This window comes from Coturnix japonica, chromosome 11, assembly GCF_001577835.2.
Source record: "Coturnix japonica isolate 7356 chromosome 11, Coturnix japonica 2.1, whole genome shotgun sequence".
In the NCBI taxonomy this organism is placed as follows: domain Eukaryota; kingdom Metazoa; phylum Chordata; class Aves; order Galliformes; family Phasianidae; genus Coturnix; species Coturnix japonica.
The window spans coordinates 4426686-4454452 of NC_029526.1; the positions used below are offsets into that span (position 1 = coordinate 4426686).

The 27767-nt window shown below is 34.9% G+C and overlaps 1 long non-coding RNA gene across 1 annotated transcript in view; it reads left to right on the forward strand.

Annotated features, from left to right (window-relative positions):
* The window catches only part of LOC107319029, a 468329-nt gene that overhangs the window by 21293 nt on the left and 419269 nt on the right, over window positions 1–27767 (forward strand). Inside the window, exon 2 of the long non-coding RNA XR_001557621.1 lies at window positions 19703–19794. This is a non-coding gene — a long non-coding RNA (uncharacterized LOC107319029). The remainder of the gene's footprint in view (window positions 1–19702; window positions 19795–27767) is intronic.

Consider the following 27767-nt stretch of genomic DNA (forward strand, 5'->3'; position numbering starts at 1 on the left):
TTCCACCCCCACTTTTTTTTGTACAGATTTTTTTTAAACAGTATTTTGTTCAGAGCTTTTAGTTAAGTATCATTTCAACCAGTTAAGCCAGTAATGAATTGAGTATAAAACACAGGAATAATGAATGTACTGGAGCTCTGAAGGGCATGCTGATTTTTCTAAATGATGCCATAAAATGAGTTGTGATGAGCTTTGCAAAACATCTGAAGTGACTGAGGGAGTTTCCTTTGCTCATATGAACATTTGTTGGCTGGTAGCTGAATGTTTGTTCTTCCGGTGTTTACAGAATTTTGCAAGTTAAATGTTTCTGACAGTTACTGAATCAATGTGCGTATGTTACAATCTCATTTTCCGTGGAATACTTGGTCACATTTTGGAGATTCTTATCTGAAGCTAGCATTAATAATTACCATACAGGGGTGATTAATTAAGCAATGCTACATTCTTAAAAACTGCAGTTGTGCATTGTAGCTGTTGTGTCTTCCTGGTAACACGGCATAGCTGTGATGGCAATGGGATACACGAGCAGTTCCCTTTTGTTCACCTGGGTTTGTCCCCTGTTCTTCCTACCGGTCTGGCCTCATGTTGTGTGTGTGTAATATGCTGTGATCTCTCTTAGAGTCACAACAGGTGGAACCGAGAGTTGCCTTTCTAGGTGTCTACTAATGATATATCTCATGAAGGGAATGCAGTGATCTGTCACTGATGATTATTATTTTTGGGAAAAGGTGATGATCTTGGACGCAATAAAATGTGCAATACAGTCTTTCCATTGTTCTGCTGTACAGTAAGCCTCCACTGTGGCTATCTGGATTTACATGAACCCTATGGATAGAAATACTTGCTAATCAACTCACAAATATCGATAGTGGTCAGGACTGAACTCTAGGTGAAAATATGAGAGCTACTCTGAATGTAAGGCCTCATACTTTATTATGTTGGCCCACAACATCAGAGGCAGTTGTTGGTGGTTTGGCAGTAGGGGCTGAACCTTCCCACCAGTATTCCATTACGTTTTGTTGCTTTGTGACAGATGGCAGCAGAGAGACTGTCTGAAAGAATGACATCTGACATGGAAGTGTTTGGGAAGTAAAGGTGTGTCACAGTATGCTTGTGCCTAGTGCACAAGCACGATTCTAGATTTCTCCTCACTGCTGCATAGCTGGGGGTCATTTCTAGATGTAGCACAATCTGGATTCGTAAGCCCTCTGGTAATAGGAGATAATGCTGACAGGGAGAAAGTTTGAATGATGTATACTCTGCTTTAAAAGAAAATACTGAACACATAAAAAGTAACTGTCCTACAGAATCATTTTTGCTGGCAGGTGAGGCTTAAATAAACTAGGCATCTTAACAAATCATAGAGAAACAGAAATAATGAGCATTATAGCCGCTCCCTTTCTTGCTGGTTCACCTTCAACTTATCAATGTGTTTGCTGATCATACATAAAAACAACATTGCTGGGTATGAAAAAACGTTTAGGAACATTTTCTCTTTCACATTAATAATGAAAAGTAATGTTTGATTCCCTGGACACTTTTTCAGTACAGACTCTGAAACTGAGCCTAATTACAAATTCTGCATTACAAAGTGGAGCCTTTTCTGCTTAGGGAACTGTACCAACATTAATGAGAGCTGGGTTTTGTTTGTTTTTAATATATGTATTCTGCACATTAAGTTCAGTTTATTCAGTGTGCCACTTCTTTTACAGTAGTAAAGCAAAATGAAGAAATCCTGTTCCTGTTTTTGCCCTTCAGTTTCTTATTGCTCTTTATATTTTTTGTTTATTTTTCAGATAAAATAAAGCATTTTAATTTGACTTCACTGTCATATGGTTAGTTAGCAACCTGAGATTTCAGTGAAATGTCCTTTGTTGAAGATTTAGAAAAACAATCAGTGTGCAGCAAATATTGATATGACTCTTAATGGCAATTTAGCTGATTAATATCTTTTCATGCTGCTTTGCTGCATGAAACACAGTGTTTTAATGAGCACCAACAACAAAGAGCGTACCAGGTGTGTTACTAAGAAACAATCTCTAGTGTGATTTAATTAATCAAAGCATTGCATGGAGCAATTATGAGCAACCTTGTGTAAGTGGCAGTGGTACATGATCTTTGATTTAAAATTGGTTTTAAAGAAAGACATCATGGCTTAATAACTGTGATTTGCCAGTCAGGGAATGAACCTTTGTTTCACTGGGAGTTCTGTATTTTAAATTAAAAATAAAAAAATAAAAAATGTAGAGAGAAAGGAATCACTACTTGTTTTGAGTGTAGGTAACTGACTGGATGAAGAACCACCAGTCTATTGAGTATGTTACTGAATTGTATTCCTTCAGTGCTTTTCATCATGCACGTTTTCCCGAGTGTATTGTGTATGAGTGGTTTAACCAGAGCTAAGCTGGTGACTTCATTTATGGAAAAAAAAATAACTAGGGGACTAAAGTTGCCTGATCAGCTTTAGGTAACAGCTTAGTATGTGTATGCAGTACTGAGGCCAAACGTAGTCTGAACTGTACTCTGCCACATTTTTGCATTCATATTAATTTTTCATACTACATATAAAAGACTTGTGTTTCATTAAAATTTGTAAAGTAAGTCTGATTTCTGTCAAATAAAGTTTTGCGTTAGCTATAAGGTTGCATTTATACTAACTTTCATTTGTAGTTACGTTGTGGTTTCTATCATCCTTTTAAGAGCCATAACGTTACAGACTGTGCACAAATGAGTTAGAACGTTGAAAACACATGGTTACATTTTTGTTTATGCATTGTTTCTTTTTATACACTGCTGAGTAAAAAGCAACAGCAGAGAATGTGCTAAGCTAAGTTGTGTGGTTCTGTCTTAGGCCACTCTAAAAGAAACAGAATTTAAATTTTTGTCTGCTAGTTCACTTATTATATCTTTTAATTTTACCTCTTAACACTTGTGATTTTAAGATTAATTGAACAGAGGCCCAGAATAACAGAGTAGCAATAAAATACCTCCCATGGTTCTTTTCTTGCTAAGACAGGCAAATCAGACCACTGTAATAACTTAAAGTAAGTGGAGTATCATTGACTGTTGAAATATAATATTACGTACAGGTTTAAATCCTTCTGTTTTCTGTAGTGTCTTAAGGAGATTTGAAAATATTGGTTGATATTTTCTTGATGCCAAGAATTGAAACTTTAAAACAGACTTGCAAACATCATGAGAATCCTAGGATTCTCAGTGAGGAGAAAGAGCTCAAAGATTTTTTATTTTTTTTTCACTGCTCTCCCACCTCCACAGTTCATAGTCTTTAGAGAGAAGAGTTCATATTTCCTTTCACAACTGTTCTTTAAACCTCCTGTTCTTAGAGGAAGCAGTTACTGCTTCTGCTTTTTCTCAGTCGACTGCTTTTGCTTTCTCTTTATCCTATTTTTTCTTTTTCTTTTTCTTTTTTTTATTTTCCAAGTACTTGAAGCTGACATAGCTTAAAAATACCATTGTCATCAAAGTATGCCAAACTAAGCCCTCATAATTTCCTACTATAAGGAAACTGAGTCCACAGAGCACAGACGATCCTAGAAGGAAGATTTCCTTCTAAAAGGAATGCATAGAGCTCTGTGTTAGAGGTTGACTGAGGTTTGACTGATGGATCCTGGGACAAAAGGATTAGAAAATTTTGGGAATAAAGCATGTCTGAAAGATGGACACAAATTCCATTTTGTTTTGCAGAGGAAGAGCAGATTCTTTTTTTTCCCCACTGCTTCATGATGTTGATGGTTTTTTGACTACACTTGATTGCTTGTTTATTTTTAAGGAAAAGGCTAGACAAGAAAACAATAACCACTTTCATATTTTAAAAGTCTGAAAATGAACTCTACTGAAGTATTTTGGAACTCTAGAATTACCTATAGATTTGAGGATTATAGGCAACATATGTTGCAACTTCTCTAGAATCATACCTCTGCCAAATGGTGACTCATTCCCCAGTCCCACAGTCCTGCAGGGAACTGAGCTGTGCCAGACCTTTTCATGGTTTATCTCTATCTGTGCTGGATCAGCTGTGCTGGCTGACAAGCTCTCTCATGATCAAATCTAGGAATTCATGAGTCAGACTTCAATGCTGCAAAATTAACTTTCAAATCATAAGGGTTTACATGCTTACAGACATACACGTGCTCCTATCCACTCAAACAATAAAATGTGTAGCTCCATGTCTATTGAATACTGTGTTCTTATTTGCCACTTTGTGTCTTTTGGATTTACACCTCATAGTGTTTATTCTATATGTCTGAAAATTAGGAACCCTCATTTTGTCTTTAAAAGAAACAAAGATAAAAAACATTATTTTACTTATTTTACTACAGAGCTATGGAAACTAGACTTCTTAAAAAATATGTATCTTTTCTTTTTCTTTCTTTAAGTATTTGAGCAATTTGTTTTGTAGCTCAGAGTCAGGGCTGAACTAAAAACATATTTTATGACTATTGGTAACAGTTTTTGATCCTACTTCAGTCTGTGTTACAACCCTACTCAGGGCAGTAGATCTTGCCTGAGCACTTCTGTCAAGGAATGGCTGTAGCTTTTCCTTTTACAAGACCCTAAATTTCCATCCTATGGTATAAAGGTAGGAACATACATTTGCATATAACTTGGGGATGAAATGGGCTATAACAGTAAAACATAAAATGACGTACCAGTATAAAAGCATATTTCTGACTAGGATTGCAGGAACACTGATTATAGATTAAGGCTTCTGAACTGTCAGTGATTTCTGCAGCCTTGGCTTGAGGGAGAGATCTGATTTGGTTACTGTGTGGTAGCTGAGCAGTACTGAGTGGCTGATCAAATTGGCTGCTGTGCTGCCAGTGAAGCTGCCACTGAAGTGTTTCCACTGGGAATGAAAAAAAATACTAATAATGGCTTTCAAGTGGAGCCAGGAAGGTTTAAGTTAGGTGTTAGGGAAATCTTTCTGATAGAAAAAAATGGGAAAGTAGGTGCATAGGTTGCCCGAGGTTTCATGGAATCCCTGTAGGAGCAACCTGAACACTAAGATCTAGCACTGGTGGAACGTGTGACCCAGCATGTAATAACTCACTTTTGGATGCATTATATATTGCTGGATAAATTAGCTGTAACTTAACAGTTAGTCTAATTAGTTTATGAAAAGGGAGTTTTCTATACCAATAACTCAGGTTTAAAAAGCCATCTGTCAAGAATTAACAATTACTACAGCCAGTTCATTATGGTTTATTACGTTTTTAAAAGCAACACCTTAAGAAACGTATGAATACTTCTACTTGTGTTATGAACTACTTTGTATTTCCCCCTTTTTCTATGCTGTTTTTTTCTAAAGGAGGAGCAAAATATCCTTGTATGTATTAATAGAATATCAAAGTGGAATAATCTCCCCTGTATAAAATAAATAAATAAAAAATTACATGTTGCAAACTACTGTTAACTGAGCATGCTTTTGCAACATGTTTTTTTCAAGGAGTGTGCTCCTTTACTTGCTAGCTATAGGATATTTCTCTCCAGGGCCAAGGTTAGAACTCCTGTTCACCTCACAAAATGCGGCTCAAGCATGGGCTAAATTAAGTTCTTGCATTTGATACTCAAAGTAATAGTAGTACTGAAGAGATTTTCTTAGAAAAACACAAAATTTCTGTAGCAAGTGAAGAGTTAGGCCCTTTCTGGAAACTGGGACAGTGGAAAATGCTCTGGTTGTGAATGAACAAACTGTCAATGCTCATCTATTTTTGTATTACACGTTTGCTTTCATGATATGCATCCATGGCTTAACAAGAGTCAGGCAGTATGGGATCGTTTTAGTTTCATTTACAAAAGAGAGCAGATAAAGAACATGTTTTCTATAGGTATGCCCAATTTTTTTGGAAATAACCCAGGTGTTAAAAAAAAAAAAAGCATAAATTACTACCACTCTTATTCTATTTGAGTGATGATGCTTACTGCAGCTGAGAATGCTACTTTATGTAATCAAAATATAAACTTCTTCAAAAATTAACAAACTAAACTACTTTGTTTATTTAAAAACTTCTTTCTAATAAGAAACTATCAGTGAATTTTTTAGTTAATGTTGTAAATAGTGATTGTAACATCTCCAGCTCATCACTACAATTTTGTCCACCATAGTGAAAAAGACTCCCAGCTTTCTCCAAAAAGCATGTGAAAAACAAAAGCACTGGGAGAAACTTCCATCTCATTTTTTCTTAGTATGTTGTGAAGGATCAAGTTTGTGTTTGTTTGATTATTTTGGTTTATTTTTGAGTAGGGCAGCTTGTTTGATGGTGTGCTGTATAAGAGAGTTTGTTTCATCAAACATTCCTGAACAATCTGACAACGAGGGGATGAAAAATCAATACTACTCAGAAGGCTAAAAAAACCTCTATTTAAAGCAGTACCCTTTCAGAATATTCACTCAAGGTGAATATGTTTCAGAGAATGTGGGCCCAAAACAGCCTGAGGGCAAAATCAGCATGGTGCTGTTGAAATAACTTCAATGCACATGTGCCTTACTGACCCCTATCAAAGCATCTGAAAATTGGACTAGTAAAGGTGCCTCTGCTTCTGGCCTCATATCCTGGAGATTGTGGAACAGCTTTTTTTCATAGACCTTGCTTCAGGTACTTAAGTGAGAAATTGCTGAAGTTCACATGAACTTGAAGGCTCAAGATAGAGCCAGGAATGTTAGTGTTGGTGGTTTCCATTTTTATAAGTGTTATTGTTGTTCATTTTCTGTTGTTTAGTGTTTAAAATGTACTTCCTCCCTCATGCTCCTCAAGAGGAGAGAATGAATAGTATGAGAGTGATCACAGACTGCTTCTGCACAAGGGCAGGAAGAGTTTGCAATGAACTATTAGGTGAGGGTTATCATACGGGGTAGTGGGCCCGTCATTACATTAACTCACTACTGTTTCACTTTCATTCCGCTGAAAATCAGGCCATACACGGGACGTGGTGCTTATATAAATAAAGTGTTTCTCCCTAAGTTTTACAGGCTTAACAAATGTGCTATATTCTTCTGTAGAGGCCATCTCTTCCAACTCATGCATTGTTGTAGTGACTCTATATCGTGTGTGTGAAAGTACTGTACATAAAACTTATTTTGTACTTACCAGGAAAGCTGAGGTATTATAGACTCTTGGGATACAGAAACACAGTTCTCTGGGATTCTGAATGCTTCTGTTTGATAGATGATAGACATATGAAATTAAAGCCTAATTAACATTGTGGAATAAAAGATACAGTAAATGGTGTTTGTATATCTCACTGTTAAACAGGATATTTTATTTCATAATGTGTGAACAGTGCATGTGCTTAGTGTTGCTTTTAATTAAACAATAAAGAATGTAACAACCTTCATTGTATTGTAAATTTTGATGTGGTACAACAGTTTGATTCCTTAAGAATTAATTGCCTAGGAGTGTTTTTAAGTAATATTGATTATGTTGGTGCTTCATGTTGATCTGTGATACTTAACCCAATATTTAAAACATCTTTTTTCCATTATACAGTTGTGATGCAAGAATAAAAGCAAAGTACAAAACAAATAGGCACTTGAATTCTAATAGCAATAAGCAATAAATGTCAGGCATCTGGAAATTATGGTTGCAATTTCATCAGAGTACACTTTGTTCTTCTATTATGCCTGCATGAATTTTGCTTCAGGCAAAATCTATTACAGATAACAGTTAAGAACCTTTCTAATCTACACAGATAGCAGAGGAAAAATGTTAGAAAACTAAATGTTAGAAAATGTTATATTGTCAAGTAAAACTGACGCTTGTGGAAAGTAACATGATCATATTTAGAGCTGCAGAGATCATGCTGAAATAGAAATTTCTGAGGTATTTGGTTCCATTGAAGGACATGAAACTAATAATATGCAGTATATCATTCCATTTATTTCTGAACTGTGTATAGATATTTATCTCTCTACTGTAGGCTAGTTATTTTGCTTGTTTAATGATTGCTACCTGCAATAGTAATTACCAAGTCAGATTACATGTTAAAAGTCAGTACTTTTCCATTGCTAGTGTTTCTCTTTGACTAGTGACTGCTTCTCTTCCCAATAATCTGTGCTTCCTGTGAAAATGTTCATTTTATACTGTCAATCATTATGACAGAAGTCTTTAATTGACTCTTAGAAGACTTATAACCTATTGATTCATTAATTCTATCAAGTTCTAAAAGTAGATTATTTTACATAGCATTTTGGTTCTGAAATACCATGCTCTAGACAGCCTAAATTCATCTCAGGGTTACACTGTAAAATAACACTTACAGTGTTGCTCATGGGATATAGTTCCAAAAGGGAAGGGAAATCTGATTTGTGCCCTCTAAAGTATTTCTTCAGCAGTGGCAAAGTGGGTGTATGAATTTACATTCATCTGTAGGTTTATAGTAAGGAAAACCAAAATTCTCTTTTTTCTCAAAAAGCAGTCCTAGAATTTTTCCGTGTATTTTGCAATAATACAGTGTTCTAATACATAATATACATTTTCCATTTTTCTTCACCAACAAGGTATTTCATTTGAATAACTACTAAAAGCATAAATCTCAGTTCAAATTCCTGCAGTAAGCATCATGTTACTGGAAGTTGTATTAAAATTTATTTGTGCAGTATTTGCAGTTGTTTTTTATGAATATGTTGTTACAGTGTCAATAAATAATGTTTTTTTTTTAAATTGCCTGATAAACCTTTATATCCCCATTGAAAAGACTTGGATGAAGTCTTTATTAGCTGATGGACAGTCACTAGTTGGGTTCCACAGGGACCAATTTTAAGTCAGAAATATGGTATCAAATTTGAGTGATACTGTGTGGAGCCAGGAATTGGACTTGGTGATCCTTGTGTATGCCTTCCAACTTAGAATATTCTGATTCTATGGCATAGCTTCTGTTAAGTGTGATCATCGTCTTTGTTATCAGAATGTTTAGTGGAATTAGGGGTGGATGAATTTTTGAGGAACAAATTTGGTACAAGAGTTGCTTCAGCCTTTGGGTGGTTGGCTCAGTGTCAGTTAAATTGAACTGCACACCTTCATAACAGAAAATCTTCGTACAAGTTTTGCATATTTTATATATATATATATATATATATATATATATATATATATATTCAAAGAGAATAGTTCTCTTCTGCTATGTGAATGTTTCCTAACATTCTCTGAGTAGAGCCTCTTATCTCTCCACCTCTCTCTTTTTATCTCTTTCTAATCTTTAACTGATATTTTTGGAGTCACTAAAACACTTGAGGAACAAGTACTAGCTTGAGATTTTGTTGTTTAGAAATGTTTTACTTTAACAGAGACAGAGAATTTGACCTCAGAAAGGGGAAGCATATCTGTCAGAAATGCTAAAAGTGATGTGGCTGCCTGGCTGGAGATAAATACAAGTTCTTGTTTAAGAATCTATTCCAGTAGTCTTTTTAACATGTCTAAAGATGAGGCTCCCTTCTGCTTCAGTTGTCTGTGATTAAGTCACATTTAATTTCTGAAACTACTGTGTTGTAATTATTAAAATCCATTAATTAATCAATGGAAGTTAAGTTTCTTCTTAGTTTCTTTAGTAATTCTTTGTCTCACTCTTGCTGGTGAACACTTTAATATTTAGACAAACTTGATTAAGATAGCAGCTGTGCTTACCAGGATTTCAACAGCCCAGATCTGTCCTTCCAAATGTGAGCTAAATGCAAACAGACCAGTCTTGAAGGTGAAAATGAACCTTTATATTAAGTATAATTTCTCACAATAGCTATGATGCTTTCTCACGAGGTTTTTGTTCTCCAATGTATGATAAATCCAATAGAAAAAATATAAAAACATTTTCATTTTTAATATTCAAATGAACAAAGCGTGGTAATTCCTTTGATGTCACTAGGGTTGTGAAGTCTAGGGCTAGAATTTGTCATGATTGTGTGTATCTATGAATTTTTAAAGAGAAGAGGATGGATTCTGACTTAAATAGGACTGTATGTGTGAGGTGGTATCATATTTCTTTTTTTTGTTGTTGTTGCTGTGAGATCATAATCTGACCTTAGTCTTTGGCATTACTTTTACAAGGAGATGGAATATATTTCAATTGGAAGAAACACAACTCTCTTTAAAGGCATACACTCTACTAAGTTCTAAGTTAATATTCCGTTTGTGGCTGGCTATATGTGGTAACTTTTATATTCAGATCAAATACTTATTTGAATAGAATTTATTCAGAATGGTGTACTAAGATCATCTCTGTGTACTTAATAGAATGTCATTTTGAATGAAAATGGTTTATCTGAATAAATTTACTCAATTTTGTTGATTATGGGAAGAAGTCTTGTATTTTCATGTAAAATTTGGGTCATTCTTTTGTAACACTTCTGTCCGTGTTTATTCAAGCTTATATTTGGATCATTTCAGAATTCTAGACACTATAGTAAAATCCACAAAACTTCTAAGACGTTTTCTTATCAACCTGAGATTTTTCTTTCAGTTCTTTGATATGTACCAAGAATGTTTGAAATACTTGTATTTTATTCATTTTAAAGCCCCTTAGTTTTATTAACGTTCAACACGCTTTAATTCAGTACTGCAGAATTTCATCCAGATTTATTCTGTGTATCTGTGTATGAGTCAGTTGCCCTGTTCTGAACCCAATGACCCTTATTAGTGTCCTACGATTTCCTTTAGATGCTATTGATTCATTTGGCATTTCCTCAGTTTTACTCTTTAGCTGTGCTGAACAAGTTGTGGGCATTCCTCTTCTCTCAGAAAATTCCTGCCATCTCTGAGTATTTGTTGCATTTTGTACAGTGCAAGAATTATCCAAAAGCCCACAACATTCTACTCATGGTTTACTCATTGTTTTTCTTTCTTGGATGTATTCTGGGGCTCAGGTGACTGTATGCCCTTACAACCTGCAACAGTTCTCTATCTCATTATGTCTTTATGCTATACTGTTTGGGTCCTTGTTGATCCAACCTTCTCCATCACAAATATGAAAATGTCATCTTTTTGAGGGTTGAAACCAGTTTTTTAAAGTCCCTTGCTAAGGTCTTGTTTTTCCTTAATCACCTGTGTCCTGACCTCTTCATTTTGGCAAAAAATAGTAAATTTTTGTCTGCATCTCTGATGTTATGTTACTACACTGTTTTTTCCAGTCCTTCCTCAAATGATTCATGGTTATTTTAATATCTCAGCTGTCAAGTATCTTACGAGGAATAAACCTTCTCATCTTGGCAAGCTGTTATGACACTTTCTAAAGGATGAATCAAATAGAATTTGGGTTACTTCTACCCTGTCTTTGTCTTTCATATGTTTGTTCTCTTTTGTGGTAGCAGAGAAAACAGATCCTGCAAGGTGGGCCTAGCATCAGGACTAACTTGTAGCGGCCTTTCCCTGGAAGGCTCTGGACCTACTTTCATGTTGCTGGTGTAAATTTCACTTGATATATAATGAAAATCAAGGCAATTATGTGTCCAGCTTAGGGTAGTGCAATAACAATTTTAGACACTTCTGGCTCTCAGAAGCTTTTATAAGTTTATTCTTATACTATTATGAGTAGTTTTTTTCTTGAAAATAAAACAACAAAAACAATGAAGAGTATTTTTTTTTTTTTTCCTCTGAAAAACCTCCTTAAGCATTTCAGTATTTCTGGGTTACTTAGATAAAACTTCCAAGTTATTAAACCATGAGTGCAAACATTTAGTTATCTTTATGTTATATAAATCTTACCTACAAAATATATTTTGCTCTGTGAAAGGAGCTGAAAATACAACATGAGTTTCAAATGCTTCTGGTTTCCATAAAGCATTGATTTGAACACAAACCTAAGTCCTTGTCTTTTACAAGGTACAGACACTCTGGGAGATATGCTGTCTGGGATGTTCACCTATGACTTCTGTTGATTGCACCATGGAAAAAATGCTGTTCAGTTCTGTAATCTGATGTGGTCTTGATGTGAGTTGAATATCTCGCAGTTCATTTGATACAAGAGAGAAGGACCAGATGAAAGAAAAATGCAGATCAGAATGGGAATGTGATGAGTGCAGACATACCAAGAGATTTCAATTCATTTTGGAACTTGTAATCACATAATTGTGTTGAGGGCCTCCTTCCTAACCACCATTAAAATAAGCCAACAAACAAAACAGACAGGAAGAAGAAAGAAAAGTAATAGAGCTTTATTTATCAAAGCTCTGGTGCTCTGGCAGCATAGATGTCAAGTAAGACCAGACTTCTCTCAATTCAAATTGTTACACATTACAACCTTATCATCTGAGAGACGTTGCTTCTAGATCAGTTGTTCTGTATCCTTTCTGATCAGACTTGGTTGGCTTTTTTCCCATGGTATTTTTGGAGTGGAAAGTAGTCATAGACTAACTATTGGAGTGTAGGCACATTGATTTTCATTTACAGTCATTGGAAAAATGCAACTAACTTTAAATATTTGTTTACTAGGTATTCTACTCTTTTTGCTAGAAAAGCAGTTTTAGATGGGGAATGATTCAAGTTATGTATTCTTTCTCTCTTTTATTTATTTATTTTTGTACTGTAGATTCCCAGTTCTCAACAGTGGAAGATGTGACCTACTTAACACTAGTGAGATTGGTTATCAGAGAGTTTTCTTTAAATATACATATCTATCATCAGCTGTTTTATAATAAATGGGATAACACAGGAGGTATTTATTGTCTGTTTAAAATCACAAAGTAATGTCATACTAGAAAAGATGAATGTGTTCAAGATAAGTATGCTTTATCCTGATATTGAGCAGTGTAGTTACATTACGTGACGTGTAAGTTGTCAGCCAATTAGGTATTAACATGTTAATGTTATGTAATTGAATTCTGGAAATCATTTTTTTGAACTGGATAGTCCTATAAAGTGCTAGGAAGATACCAAAAATGACAGTGTATGAAGATTCTGCAGAAGATTATTTTATTCAGAGACAAAAGAAGACTAAAACAGGGCACAAACAACATGAGGGACAAATAATGTCTTGCTTTCACTGTGTCACCTTTATTCTGTTTCTGTTTATGTGCCTTATCAAATATAATACCAGTTCTTCTTTAGTAGAAAGAAGAGCTATTTCTGATGCTTGAACTCTGAATTAATATATTCTGAAACTTTGATGTTTTTGTCTGTCATTATGAACCAGATGGGCACTCACATGAGATATTCATTCTAGTTATTGTATAATGCATATTTACAACTGGATTTTGAACATTGATGTGATAGTCTTTAAGAGGCAATAAAACTGAAGCTAAATCAAGAACCTGAAGGAGTCCAAGCATCTGTGTGAGTGAAATTAACAGTATGTGTCAATACAGATAATAACTATGCAGGGTGAGGTATTAGGTTGCTGCAGTCATGCTACACAGTGCTCCACAAGTAAGTGCTGTGCAAGTTTGTCTGTTTCTAGCAGGAACTCTGAAGAGAGTTTTTTTCATCTTTTCTACTTTTCTTAATTGTTATTTTTTTCTTGTTAAAATTCTGGTGAGATATTCAGAGGCTTCTCTTACAGGTGCGGTTTCTGAAACATAAGCTATGGTTCATTCTTGCTCTGAGATAAAAGATGGAAACCAAAATCAAGGTCTTAGATTATCCTTGAAACCATGGAAAACATAGAATTACAATCTCTTAGAAATAGTTTGCAGGAGGTGTTCTTTTTTTTCTAGGTCAACAATGGGACAAGTGTACTGGAAGTACACTTGATGGGGGTAAGAGATATAAAAGATCTCTGTCTCTTCTTCCTCATAATGGTCTTGTAGATTGATCTGAGTCTGTGGCATGGCTTAGAGTTTCATCACAGACTTTGCTTTCCCTGACTCCGTGATCTCACTCTTAAAAGTTTTCACTCTGAAATTCTGGCTTATGCAAAATCTAGCTGGAGTCATGCCCTGCTTTTTGACAGTGGTTGACTGTGTTTCTCCTGGGCCAGATGTATTTATTTTAATCTCTCTGCTTTTTCTTTCAACACTAACTTCATAGTCAGATGGATCACTGGCATCTTGCTATTGTCACCAGCTACTTTCACGTTTCTGAAGAAAGACATTATAAGGAAGAAACTAATTCATATGCTTTCTCCTGAAGTATTCACTTATGCAGATCTAGGATTTATATGACAAAACATTGCCATTAGTAACCCTGGGTGTTATAAATTCTGATATGAGATATAGTTTCATGTGGGTGTTGGTAGACTCAGGCAAGAAAGAGTGAAGCTTATCTAGCAGAATATGTCCCTGAATGTGGTCAAAGCATCTTATAAAATCATACAAAATCTTTAAACTCACATGTAAGTCAACTTGATGAAGATTATTGTGCAACTGCTTAACTACTATATATGGAAAACAATTTGCTTGTCTTCCTTTTTCTAGGAGATGATCTGCATTCAGTCTAGTAACATTTAACTATCCACCTCTGACTTGCTAGTTGGCCTGAACAAGGCTGCTACTTCAGATGATGGTGTGGAACTTCTTCACTGTGATAGAAAAGGTGACTTGACTTGGTCTAGATAGTGTAATTTGCATACTAGCACTTGCTTGAGATATGCCAGAAACACAAGCTAGCTCTCCTCTTTATTGAATCCAGAACTAAAGTCTTAAATGAAAAACAGCTCTAAATACTTTCTTCCAATGTGTAAAGAATGAATATTGTAATCTATGCTATATATAAATGAAAGATAAGGGAGGAAAAAAAAGTAAGCCCCAAAGCTTATTGTGCTTCACTTGTATGCTTAGATCAACTGGCACTTAGCATGTGTTGGACTAACTACAGCATCTTAACTAACGAGGTTATATTAATCAACTCAAGTAGTATTTGGTGTACCTCCAGTTTCTTCCATGGAACAGCTATTAAAAAAAAATCTGTCTGCAGTAGAGAGATTGGTTAATGGCACACAGGGAGAATAATTGACAACTCAGCCAAAACATCTGGGGATGAAATATATTTTGTCAAAGAGCTAAGACCCTTGTGTTGAGAAAATGCATTTTTTCACTCTGATCCATTCTGTCAACAAAATACTTTTCATCAGAAACATCAAAGCCATTCCATCTGCAAATTTCATTTTTTGAATCCCTTAATCTATTCTGTTGACAAAAATTTCTGTCAACTGCCTCAAACCATTGTATTAACAAATTTCACTTTGTCAGTCATGATTTATTCTTTTGCCAAATGCATTCTAAAATACTCTGCTTCATCCTGTGGAGAGAATACATAAGTCAGTCTCCAACTTAATTTTTTAGGAAGTGAAAGGTGAAATCAAAACTAGCATCACAGCTGATAATCTACTTGAATCTATCTGCTGACTTTTTATATATATCCATTTGAATTAAATTTTCTGCTGAATAATGCAAAAATTGAAGTAAGGAAATAAAATAACCAAAAGGAAGTATTAAGTGAAAAATGCATCTGTTTGTTAATCACAGCTTTCAGGCTCACAGCACAAAGGTGATCTCTGAGTGTTACTTTAACCAGCTTGTACGTGTTGGTGTACTGTGAGTTATTGTAACCTCATTGCTTATAACAAAATACTGTAGCTACCCCAGTGTATTCCATGCTGATTTAACTTTAACCTATATAGTATAAAAATGAATTGCTAGCAAATTCATTCAGAAAAGACTGTGCCTGTTTAAAAGCAGAATCATAAAATAATAGGAAAAGGATAATAGCTTTGCACTGAAAATGCTAGCAACATTGTTAAAGTATTATTGGCAGTACAGGTACTACTTCTTGTAAAGATGGAAAAAACACGCAGAGATTAAGATCCAATTTTAAGACAAAGTAAGGGATGGTCAGTTATTTTTCTCTGAATCTTCCATCTATTTTAGGTATATCATGGCCTTGTCTGATTTTGAGCATTTTGAGATGTTTCTTTTTCACCTTAATTTTGAAATCAAATATAGCAAATGTATTTTGGATTATAAAAAAAGATACAGACAACTTAACTACAGTGTAATTTTTTTGTATGAGCCCTATAATTCCGTATCTTCCATGTGGTTACTTAAGTTCAAATATAAAATTATGCTATTAGTTTTATGTTGGAAGTCTCTGTGTATGGTACCAAGGAAACTCTCCAAAAATTTCAGTAACATTTTCTCTCAGTAAAATGGGAATAACCAGGTGTTATAGCATTCCAACATTTTTTATTTTTTTTTTTCTTTATGGTTTATTTTTCTGAGCGACAGTAAGAATTAAACAGTAACCTCAAGCCAGTGGTGGTATATTGGAATGAATTTGAATTGAAGTTTCAGCACATCTTCTCCTGGCTAGAAAAAGAGCAGTGTGTGCTATTTTCTCATACATGCTCATATCTTTTTATTAAAAAAAAATAAAAATCAGGATTGCTCCACTCTAGTTTTATGTGCTAGTGTATGTCAAGAATTATTTAGCAGTTGGGATGTGCCTTAAAAATAGGTGTGCTATGAATACGTGACTAACGTTATATACATATACATACAATATATTTATACAGAAGGATGTATTTTACTGGCAGTAGTTACATCAGTGGAAACTGTGAAGCTCTAAGGAGGAAATAACTGCAAGATGTAAAAGGGTGATACCAGCTATTGCATCTTATGTATTTAAACTTTTTATTTGTAGGCAGAAATGCTACAGCTGTGCCTTCTCCCACAGGTTATGCTTGTCCCATCAGGGTCCCATTCGAGGAAGGGACAACCACATAACTATAAAAGTATCACCAGAAATTTAATACAAATATTAAGAATGGCTGGAGATATTCTAGTCAGAGATAAACTGCTACACTTGTGTTTAGGTGCTACTTCAACAAACAGTTCGGTAGGTCTGTAAATTGTTTTGTTATTGATTGGCACAGTGCCTCTAATATTTTCACACTAAGGCTGGTGTGGTACTATTTAGCTGTGGATCATAGATCAATCTTCTCCTTGAGCCCTTTATTTAAAAGCCGTGCACCAAATTTGGGCTGCCTTTTGGATAAACATGAGGCAATTTCTGGCTTCATGCACTGTTTCAGGATTCCTATGGCAGTGTGTTCTGAGATGATTCTCGAATGATGAATGCAGATTGGTACTCTCCAGTCTGATGGTGTCTAGAGTAGACTTTTCCTGCTAAGATCAATCACCATGTGATGCACAGATGAGCTGACCAGCCCAAAATCAAACATGCCCCCAAAGTAGGCACTATATGGATGTTTACCATTCAATTTGCACAAATGTGCATTTCAAAGTGTTTAAAAATGAACCAAACACCTTTTTTATCTGAAATTAATTATTCTGCGTGGATTTTTTCTTAATCTTAACTCTGTCCATTCTTTTTGTCCAAGGAGTAACCTGTTCATTCGGCTTTTTCTGACTCAAATATTCTTTCCATTTATGCGTTTCTGGGGGGACTTTGTCACGTTATTTCTTTTTCTTGCTGTGCTTCTTGCATTCTGTCTCTTTTTCCAGAACTTTAATTTCACGCTTAAATGTCAGTTTCCTCTCTGAAGTTTTTTGTCCTTTATCTACAGAGGGGCTACAAAGCACTCTCTTTGTATAAGGGTTGCATTATGCAATTGAGTTGACAGATTATCATTCGTAGCATCTGTCATTAGAAAGTCATGAATTTAGCATGTCATTCTATTGGAAATATGATTGATTGACATTAATCAAAATTTATTTCTCCATCCAGTGTCATAACAAATACAGGGAATAGTGAGTTGTATTCAGGGTCCACATTCTTAGAGAAAATACGGAATAACTGATAAAAGGAGTATTTTGTTCAATGCTATTTTACTACTTTAGGACAGAAGTTCCTAAATTCCAAAAAGAATAAGATTTGTTCAGGTTGATTTGCTTCCAGAAGTGTGTGTGCTGCTTGTTGTGGTTTAACCTGGCAGCAGCTCAGTACTGTGCTGCTGCTGGCTCACTACCTCCAAGTGGGACAAGGGAGAAAGCAGGTAGCAGCTCTCTGCAGCTTTACAGCCCTCCCCAGTCCTCCATGTATGTCACTTTTCTCATTGTAAATGGATATCATTTCTGCAGTAAGATCCATCACCGTTTCCTTTAAAAGTCAGTACAACTTTATAGGAAAAAATGTATATATATATTTCTCTTTTATGTAACAGAGAAGATAAACCCATTATGACAGTGTAATAAAAGTGATTAGTGTTTGAATAACAATGAACATAATGTAAACATAAGGGAAATATTTCTCTTAGAATTCCACTTATTTGTGTAGGGGTGTAGGGTTAATTAAAATAGAAGGTTGTTCCAATTTGTACTTTGATTCTGAGGGCAACTGTACATCTGATAATTTTAGCTTTTAGACAAATATAATTCTTAAGCAAAGTTATACACATCTTCACATTCAGTGGCCAGCGGAGGAAAGCTGTGTCTCTGTGAGTAGATTTGATTCTGAAATGACAGCCCCTTTACTCCAGGAATGTGTTTATCTTCCTTCAGTGGAGGTGTATCTTGTTGGAGTTCTAGAAAAACACAGCACTAGGTCTGTGTGCATGTAGGGGAGGGAAGCAGAAGCAATTAGGGCTATTTAACTGTCTGTGGAGGCACTAATCTAACACTGAGCATACAAGTAACCTCGGAAGTCAAGGGAGTAAAAACTATGGAGCAGTGTTTACTTCTTCTCTAAAGTGGGGCCAAGTCAATAAAGACAAATTAAAAGAATAAATCTGTTCTAAGGATGTTTCCAGTGGTTGTTCAGTGGGGGCTACGTATACTGGGAGCTGATTATTGTTTAATGTGCTACTACAAAGAAAGAACAATATTGTGTAGAAAACATTTCTGTAGAGCAAGTAAAAAATACAAATTGACATTTTATTGCTTTTACTAAAGGTCAACAATATTATACTGTTTTGCTTAATGGAGAAAGTAATCACACATGTTCCCTTCAGCATTTTTATTTTTTCTTGTGTATGTGTATGGGTTGGATTATGTTGTTTTTGACTTTGTGGTGTTATTTTTCTTTTTGTCTGTTTGTTTTGCACTGACATTAAATAAAAGAGAAAAATGTGAAGTGAGTGCAGGAGAGAGGTTATGCTATGGCACTTCTTACTGCAAGAGATCCAAACCTCTCACAAACATTGGACAAATTCCTTCATTGCTCCCATGAGCCTTAGAGCTAGGATGCACTCCAGGAATATCCATGGATTAGAAAAGTCTGTATGACTGCTAAGTTTTCATACCAACCGTAAGAGCTGAAGCTTAATGTAGAGTTATTTTTATATTTATATTGTTTAAATTTCTTTTAGCTTTTCTACATGGTATTTATTTTACAAAACAAAACAAAAACCGAAAAACCCAAACTGAAGACAGAGTGAACCTCTGTTATACATTCCCCCTATGTGAATTTATTTTGTCTTGATTCTATTTAGTCACCTTGCAGCTGCAGAAGGGCTGGCATAATTTGTTACTATACTTCATAAATGGTGTGCTCTTTTCTGAAACTTTTGGCTTTTTGTTGCAGCAGTAACTGCAGGATAAAGGAGTACCAGAATATCTTTGTAACATTTCTATCAGTGCTCCTGCAGATGATCCTGATTTCATTACAGTGCTTAAAAATCCTCTGAGAACATAACTCTACAGTATTCTAGTGATCTATCTGCTGCCTAGCTAGATAGAAAATACAGACTGCAAAATGATGCATGTTCTTGGTAAAATAACAGCAGAGTCTAGTTCTGGTACATAGTTGATGATATAGAGTGATGACTTGGTGAGTCAAAGCAATTTTAAATCTATCTGTTCCAGAATATTCTCAAGTGGATGTGACTCCTATCTTACCGCTTCCATAAGATCGAGAACTCTACTGAAGGTGAATCACATGTGTAGAAGAAATGAAGGTAGGAAAATTATTGGCTTTTATTCTGTTCTTGTTTGATCAAGGCAAGCTATGTGATGGAAGTCAGTGGAGTTTTATCTGTCTAAAAATGGTCAGACAAGGAGCATTAATATCTTAGTCATTTATAAACAAATCCATGATGCTCAAGGCTAACTAGAGACATTGTATACGATCTCCTGAAACCCCTGATTTTCCTCTTGAAAAGGTCACCTGCTAACATGGGTAAAAGCAATATTCTGTTCCTTAGTTCCATTGATTTTTGGTTATCAGCAGTCAAGAAATACACTACATTTTGGACACATACATACCCTAATGAATGTGTCTCTAACCAATCTGTGTGTAGACTGTTGACACAAGTAGTTATTTCTTCATTATAGAAGATAGTAAATTCTGAAGTCAGATAGTTAAGAATTGGGTGCTGCTAGAATTTCATTGTTGAATACACCACTTTTTGTTGTTTAATGCATGTTTGTATACAGTCCATTTGGCTCCTGTGTAGTTCAACTGGAGAATTCTGTCTTTCCTTTCATTGTGATGCAGGGGTGAACAATTTTAATGGAAATTAGCTGAAGGTTTAAAAAGCATTCCATATCATTAATCTGTCGAAATTTATATTGGCTCATTACATTTTGCACTGCAGCTTTCATTTTGGTTTTGGCGTTTGAATTCCCTTGATGATTAGTAGGTTAAAATGTTGTTTTCACTGTTTGTTCTAGTAGTCTATATCCTGTTTCTCCAAACACATAGCATATGCATAATCATGCTCCTAAAGAGAAATTATCATTCATCTTTCCCTTTAGCATGACTATTGTTTAATTATGTAAAGACTGTCAGAAATGACATTCTGAAGCTTTTCAGGTTTGGGATGTATCTGTATCATCAGAGCCATTAAGTATGTGCAACACAATTAGCTAGTTTAAACCTTAGTTTGTCTTGAAGTGTAGACATCTGAGCAAGCAAGCAAGATCTGCTGGTTGAATTCTATGTGAAATAATGGTGTAAACTGGTGCAGTCAAACAGGACTTAGATCTCTACATTTGTTGCCATATTGGGTACTGGTACTGAGATTACTAGATTATTACCTGCATTCTAGACAGTCACTTGTATAGGGGGGGTGGAAATGAGGTAATAATACTGACTTTGTTCAACATTTCATCGACCTTTGTCTGTCTTCACCTGCTGTTAACTTTATGTATGCTACTCTGAAAGTAATTCCTCCTAGTTATTTCCTTCAAATTAAAGAATACAAAGAGACAATAATGCTACTTGATAGAGAAAATTCTCAGGTACAAAGCACTGTTTTTCAATATAGTAGCTACTGCATTTTTATTAGTGCTGAAGTAGAGCCTGAATGCATAAAAGTGACAACATAGCTGCCCAGAACGTGGCTTGTCTTTCACATTGCTGTTGCTACTGCTGAAACACTTCCCATCACATCACTATGCTAGCCTCCATTGCTTAGTCTCCACAAACGTTTAGCAAGCGTCAATGAATGTCAGTGGGTGCCATTTTCTCTGCATGGAGGAATTCAGTGACATGCTTTTACTTCAGAAACCAATTTGTCAGACTACCCCTCTGCTGCCATCTGTCGCATGGCAACAAAACGTAATGGAATATCAGTGGGAAGGTTCAGTCTCTAGTGCCATACTACTAACATCTGCGTCTGATGTAGTGGGCTAACATAATAAAATGTGAAATTTTGCTTTTGGAGCTCTTAGAACTGAAAAAATAAAATAAAACTGTGCTCCACTGGAGATTTCAAGAGATGATGTAACTTAGAGATTAGGTTGAGAGTTGTGTTTTGCTTGGGTAAAGTGGTATGTAATAAGCAGGGATGGTTACCTATATGGATGTGAGTTACACAAAACGTCTAAACAAAAGTATTTGTTTTGCAAAATCATCCATTTGTCTCACAGTTCTGCAATATATTAGTTGACATTGAGTTTCTCAGAATCTGTGAGAAATCATATGTATCACCAAAATAATCATGAAGTACAATATAGTATATTACCTCACTAACTAGGTCTGTCTGGCAGTTTAAAATGTGCCTTGATGAATTTGTTCTGAGTTTTCTATCATCAGTTTCATTGAGGTTCCAGTGTAGCTGGAGAAGTAGCACATAAACATGTAGTTCTAGTTCAGTGTTTTAGAAATAAGACTTCAAAAGCTTTCTTAAAAACAAACAACCCCACCTTTATTCTCTATCAGAGCAGGTTTCTTAATTCAATCTTCTAGAGGTTATAGGGCTGTTCACTTAAGCAAAAAACTGTTGGTAATTTACATTCATAAGCACATATGTAAATATCTATGTAATAAAGGCGTTTGCTATCAGTACAAGATGAGATGATGAAGTAAACTTGGATCATAAATGGAGCACCCTAACATAAGTAAACATACTATGTATGATAACAATATATGAAACAATAACATTATGATCAATAAATATAATAAATAACAGTTTTCAGAAAAATCTGTCATAGGTCAGTAAAATACATATGATACCAAATATATAAATTTTTATTGAGCATAGACACAGCAGAAATAAAACATTATAAAATTTATCAGTAGATGACTACATCTGACTGGTATCTTCTCCAGAAGGTAGAAATTTTGCTTTTATTGATAATTAGCTGCTCCAATATTCTGGAAAAATTTATTCACTTCCGACTTCCATCAGATATATATCCTCAGTGATCAATATTGTCTTACAATGATATGTAAAAATGTGTACAGCGTATGTTTTCTTTAACCAGGCACCCAGTTACACTGAAATTTAATTACACTAGAATTGGAATTAATCTGTTCCAGACTCTCCTGATTACTATGAGTTTTGAAATAGTGTTTTAACTCTAAGATGCCAGAAAAAAGTCCTATTTTATTTATTTTTGTTCTGGTTTTTTTTTGTTTGTTTTTTTAAATAACATTGAAGTGATTAGCAGAACTTCATGTAAGATATTATTTTAATCATCTTTCCATTAACTGCCCTCTTACAACTGTATATGCAGGCAATACGTTGATGAAATTGTCCATGGTTTAAGATATCTTTTCAGATATCTCAAAAACGCTCATCATTTTCTCATATTTGATCTGTTTTTGAGCATACTGGACAAAGAGTCATTGTTTCCTATGAACTTTTTCTGCCTTGGCTGATGGAAGGTACAGTAAATCTCTTTCAGGTGTGTTAATTGTGCATCATTACTTTCAGTTTATACAAATTTGATCCTCACACCTCAGATAAAATCAGAAATGAATGTTTATGAGACTGGCTCACCATAAATCTGGCAAACCTGTTCCTCCTATTCTCTTCAAAATCCATTATGATTTATTTTTATTCCACAGTTCATTCCATTTTCATATGCATCTTGAAATATGTACAACTATTCACACTCTTTATTTCTTAGAAGATTCTTGTTTACGATGTTCATAAAATAAACGCTAAGACCTGCTAATACAAAAGGAAACAGTTTTATTCTCTTAATGAACTTACAGTTCAGTAGTTACTGTAGGCCCTTAACCAAGGCAGCAATCTACAAGAAATAGCCTTCTGTGTGATTTTTAGTCACAGAGGCAGTACCTGTTCAGTGTTTAAAGGAAACAGAGTAGGTTACACATGCAAAACATTCTAGTCCAGCCAATTGCTTTAGTACTAATTGTTCTTCAGTAAAATGTGTGTTCACACTTCCCACCTTCTGCACCTTAGGATGATCTGCATTTAGAAGGGCCTGATCTAAATTCAGAAAATGTTTTTTTTTTTAATTTTAATTTTTATTTTTTTTAAAGCTGACATGTTTTAAAATAATTTAGTTGTCTATTTCAGTAAAGCACTGCATTTCCATTGAACCTGATTTGTGAGATCACTTTGCCGGCTGTTGCTAGGACAACAAAAGCAGATTTTGTACTCCAGTACATTGAAGCTAGTACATACTGTATCCATTAGCCTTCAGAAATACTGCTAAAATAATCAATATCAAATGTATTGAATATGTTAGGTTTTGAAAGTACAATTACAGTGAAAAACAATTTTATTCTCAGTGTACTTTAGGATCTGTATGACTCAGTATTGATTTTTATTTCAACTATCATGTTCTGGTATCTGGCTTGGCCATTATATTGGTATTCCCTCTGGAAATCTAGCATTTCTGTATAAGAGGAGTCCTGGTAAATGGAAATGACTAATGACTAAGAAGAACAGATTGTTTGTTTGCTTTTTTTTTTTTTTTTTTTTTTTAAACTGAATTTAGAAATTCAGGGGATTGTGTTGGAGATTTTCTGCTGTAGATATTTAACCCTCCTTTGAGATGTCTGTGCTTTAAGTTGAAATTGTTCTAATAATGCAGAAATGGCTGAAAGTGAGTCTGCAAATGACAAACAGCTATCAATGATGTTTCATGTAAGCTCAGTTTTGCTGATTTCACTTGGAGTTTGAGATCTCCTGGCATCCAGATGTGATTCATCTGTGAGCTTGAACCGGTTTAAGTACAGTAAATAATTAATTTTCTTAAAAGCATACTGCCAGTTTCTATACACAGGTACTTCAAAATAGATTTAAATTTGGGTGCTACTCATATTATAGCCCAGCAGTAATACTGGTTTTTCTGAGTTATTATATCACAACCAAATTGTATTTGAAGGGATTTGACAATCACGTTGTACAAAATTCTGGTCCATGTGAAAATTATGTGCCCTTATTCTTTTGGATGGCAAATAAGCATGCTACTTCTACACTGTTGAGACTTAGAATTCTACTGTAGCACAGACAATATTATTATCCTACTGATCTCATACTCAAATACAATATATAGATTACTGGCTCAGATGCAGAGAAAATGTGAAACATATGCTTAGCACTGTAACATATGCTCAGCACTGAAATGAACGCGCAGAAAGCATAAAAATCAAACATCTCCTTATTGCTAGAGGCCCAACCAACTCAAAATTCCTCCAAGAAAGTTTCCAGCCCCAAAGTTTTCCATTTAAATGCTAGATCAGTATTTATTCCCCTTTAAAATGTACATGGTTAGTAGAATCAAAATATGGTAGGAACTGAATTTCACACGCTTCCCGGCATCAACACATGGCTCAGCCCCCCACATATCAGATAAAGAGTAAACAAAAACATGTTAGTTTTTGATTTGTATTGTTTGATTTTGTCACCATATGTGGTGGTAGCAGTAAAAACAAATGACTTTTCAGCAGAAGTGTAGTTTTCCTAGAAAGTCAATTCTTCTTAAGGAAGAAATAATGTCTCATTTCAGCCTGAGTTTGAAAGGCTTAATGGGAAAACTAGTGAGCAGTGTCAGGTAGGTTCATTTCTGATATCTGATACTTGGAAAGTTCACACAAAGAAATATTTCCATTGATTTTCTCTAACCTTCTTATAGAATTAGTCCAATTACTTTTTAGTGTGCTGGTTGGTTTGTGGTGTATTTTTTTTGAGTGGGGATTTATGGTACGTAACTGAGCATTCATATGATTTGTGTCATAAGTCAGGTGCTTAAAGATGCTGATTACTTAAAACTTCCACTGAACATAGTGGGAATTGTCTCAGTGTATATCAGAATAAAACCATGAGATTATTATGCAAAACAGTTCAATTGAAAGTGTTGGCTTGGCTTCTCAAAGGAACATAAATGCTATTAAAATTCAGGGGGACTTGGGCATCTAACTGCTTTTCATTCAGTTGAAAATCTCAGCCAATATTCTCAAAATAAATTAGAATTTTACTTGCTTCTGACCAAAATAATAATTTTTTCATTTCTTGATGGTTGTATAATAGTAATTTCTCTGCTTTTGTGTACTAGTGTGCCCAGGCCAATAATAGATTCTTTGATGCAGCTGTCTTGAATTGCATTTTCTATGCTTTTGGCAGTGGCTTCAGTTCTTTGCAGGAGCAGTGTAGGGAACCTATTTTAACATTTTATTCTGATGTTCTACAGTATTTTGACAGAGAAAAGACATCTTTCTGTTTCATGATTTTGTTCTACTCCTTCATTTTCTAGTTAGCCTGAAGCAGTCAAAGAAACATGATTTCATCCAATTGCTGTGCTAGTGTTGCATTGTCACCTGCTAGAAGAGGTACTGAGAACACTCTGTTCTGTTTTTTAATTAAAAACAAACAAAAAACCTCCCCAACCTCTCAGTTTCATAGCAGCTCATAATGACTCATAAGAAACTTTGTGGGAAAAAAAGCAAGGTATGTTTCATAAAGATATCCAATGGGGTTTTATGTTTCTGGAGGCTTCAGATCTGCAGTGTGTGTATGAAATGTGTTTAAAATAGACCCATAACTGTGTTTGTTTCACAATTGGTGAAACCTAGACATTTTTTCATGATGTGTTTACACTGGTTGAAGTAAAAATTCTGCGTGAATAAATGTAACTTTGTATTACAGTGCTGGTTAATTTAAATATAAATCTAAGTGTGTATTGTTCTGTCTTTTTGTCTTGAATAGAATTTCTTCTATACTGTTGTGATTTACTGCTATTTTAATCTTATGGAATCTTCTGAGCTATTTTCAAGTTTTGAAGCTTACTTATACAGTCAGTTCACTTTTTCTCCCTTGTTGTTAAGGAAAGACATGTAAGTGTCTTCTCTTTATAAAAGCTGCAATGATACAAGAGAAGAAATCAGATTCTCCCATTAATCTATTTTTCATGTGTTCTTCTTGTTTTCAGTTTTACTTACTCTCTAATGCATTTTGCTTCATTTTAATTTTTCTTATCTCTTTATGCTTTTTCCCTTTTCTGTTGAAAACTGTTTGAATTCAAGAACAGCTTAGGAATTAACAGTTTGATGCATTTGAAATCATTCTTCTGCACTGCATTCTATGGGAATGAAGAAATGTGTGAAACATAGACTCTTCTGGACAGCTTTTAAATACATAGCTCACTGATGCTGGTTTCTAGTGATAGCAAGTGAAAATGAAAACAGTTTCATTTGTTCATCTGTTTCATTCCTGTGGTCTGAATGGTTTGAAGAGGTAGTTTCAAATTCTTTGGGAGCTATGAGTTCAGACATTAAAATGTAGTATTGTCCTATATTAAACTTCTGTACTGCTCTTAAAGAGGCCACAGAAAAGCTAGGTGTAATGATGATGTTTAAGTCTGCATTTTGTTGGGTGCAAAAACTTAAGTCTCCAACTATTAAAAAGCAGGCTTAGTATTCACAGTTTTGATCTGTCATAAGAAAGGAATCAAAACTAAATGATGATTGTCAACGTTCCTCTTGTCAAGGAGGTAATGTAATTCAGTGTTGTGAAGCTGGTTCCAGGGAACCAATTTGCATTGTTTTCAGGGAAGCAGATCCAAAGAAAGACAATACTGGAAGCTGTCTTATCAAGCCGTATGACTGTCTGACTACGGATGTTAAGAAAGGTGGGGCTTTCTAGCTAAGTATAACATTATTTAGCTTTACAGGTGTGAGGGTTTTGTTTTTGTGTTGTTTATCTTTTTCCCTCAGACTGTTTGGACAGGTCTTGAGGTTTGTGTTTAAGAAAAGGAAATAGAATTTCAGATCTTCTTATTTTCTTGGAACCAGGTGATTTTTTTAATAGTTATACTTTAATTGGGATTTTCCACAGGTTGTAACATTTGCAACCAGATCTGATTCATAACTTTGCTTCTGTCTTTCTGTGGGATCTCTATTAAACTATTTTCTGCTTCTATGTTGGCTATATATAAAATGGAAATGAAATGCTTTTAGTGGTCAAGTACTCTGAAATGTACTAATGATTTAGTAATCATGATTAGGGACAATATAGGTATGGGTTCTAGTTTCAGCTGATATGAGTTGTTTTTCCACAGGGCACCTGGTCATTTCTGGTGTCCTTTACATGCTAAAACTTTGGTCTACTACATACAGTAACATCAAAACTATTGTGCATGAGCTAATAAGGAGGTAAACAACCACAAGATCATGAGAATTATATTTCAGATAGGAAAGCTGAAACAAAGGAGTCAAAAAAAAAAAAAAAAG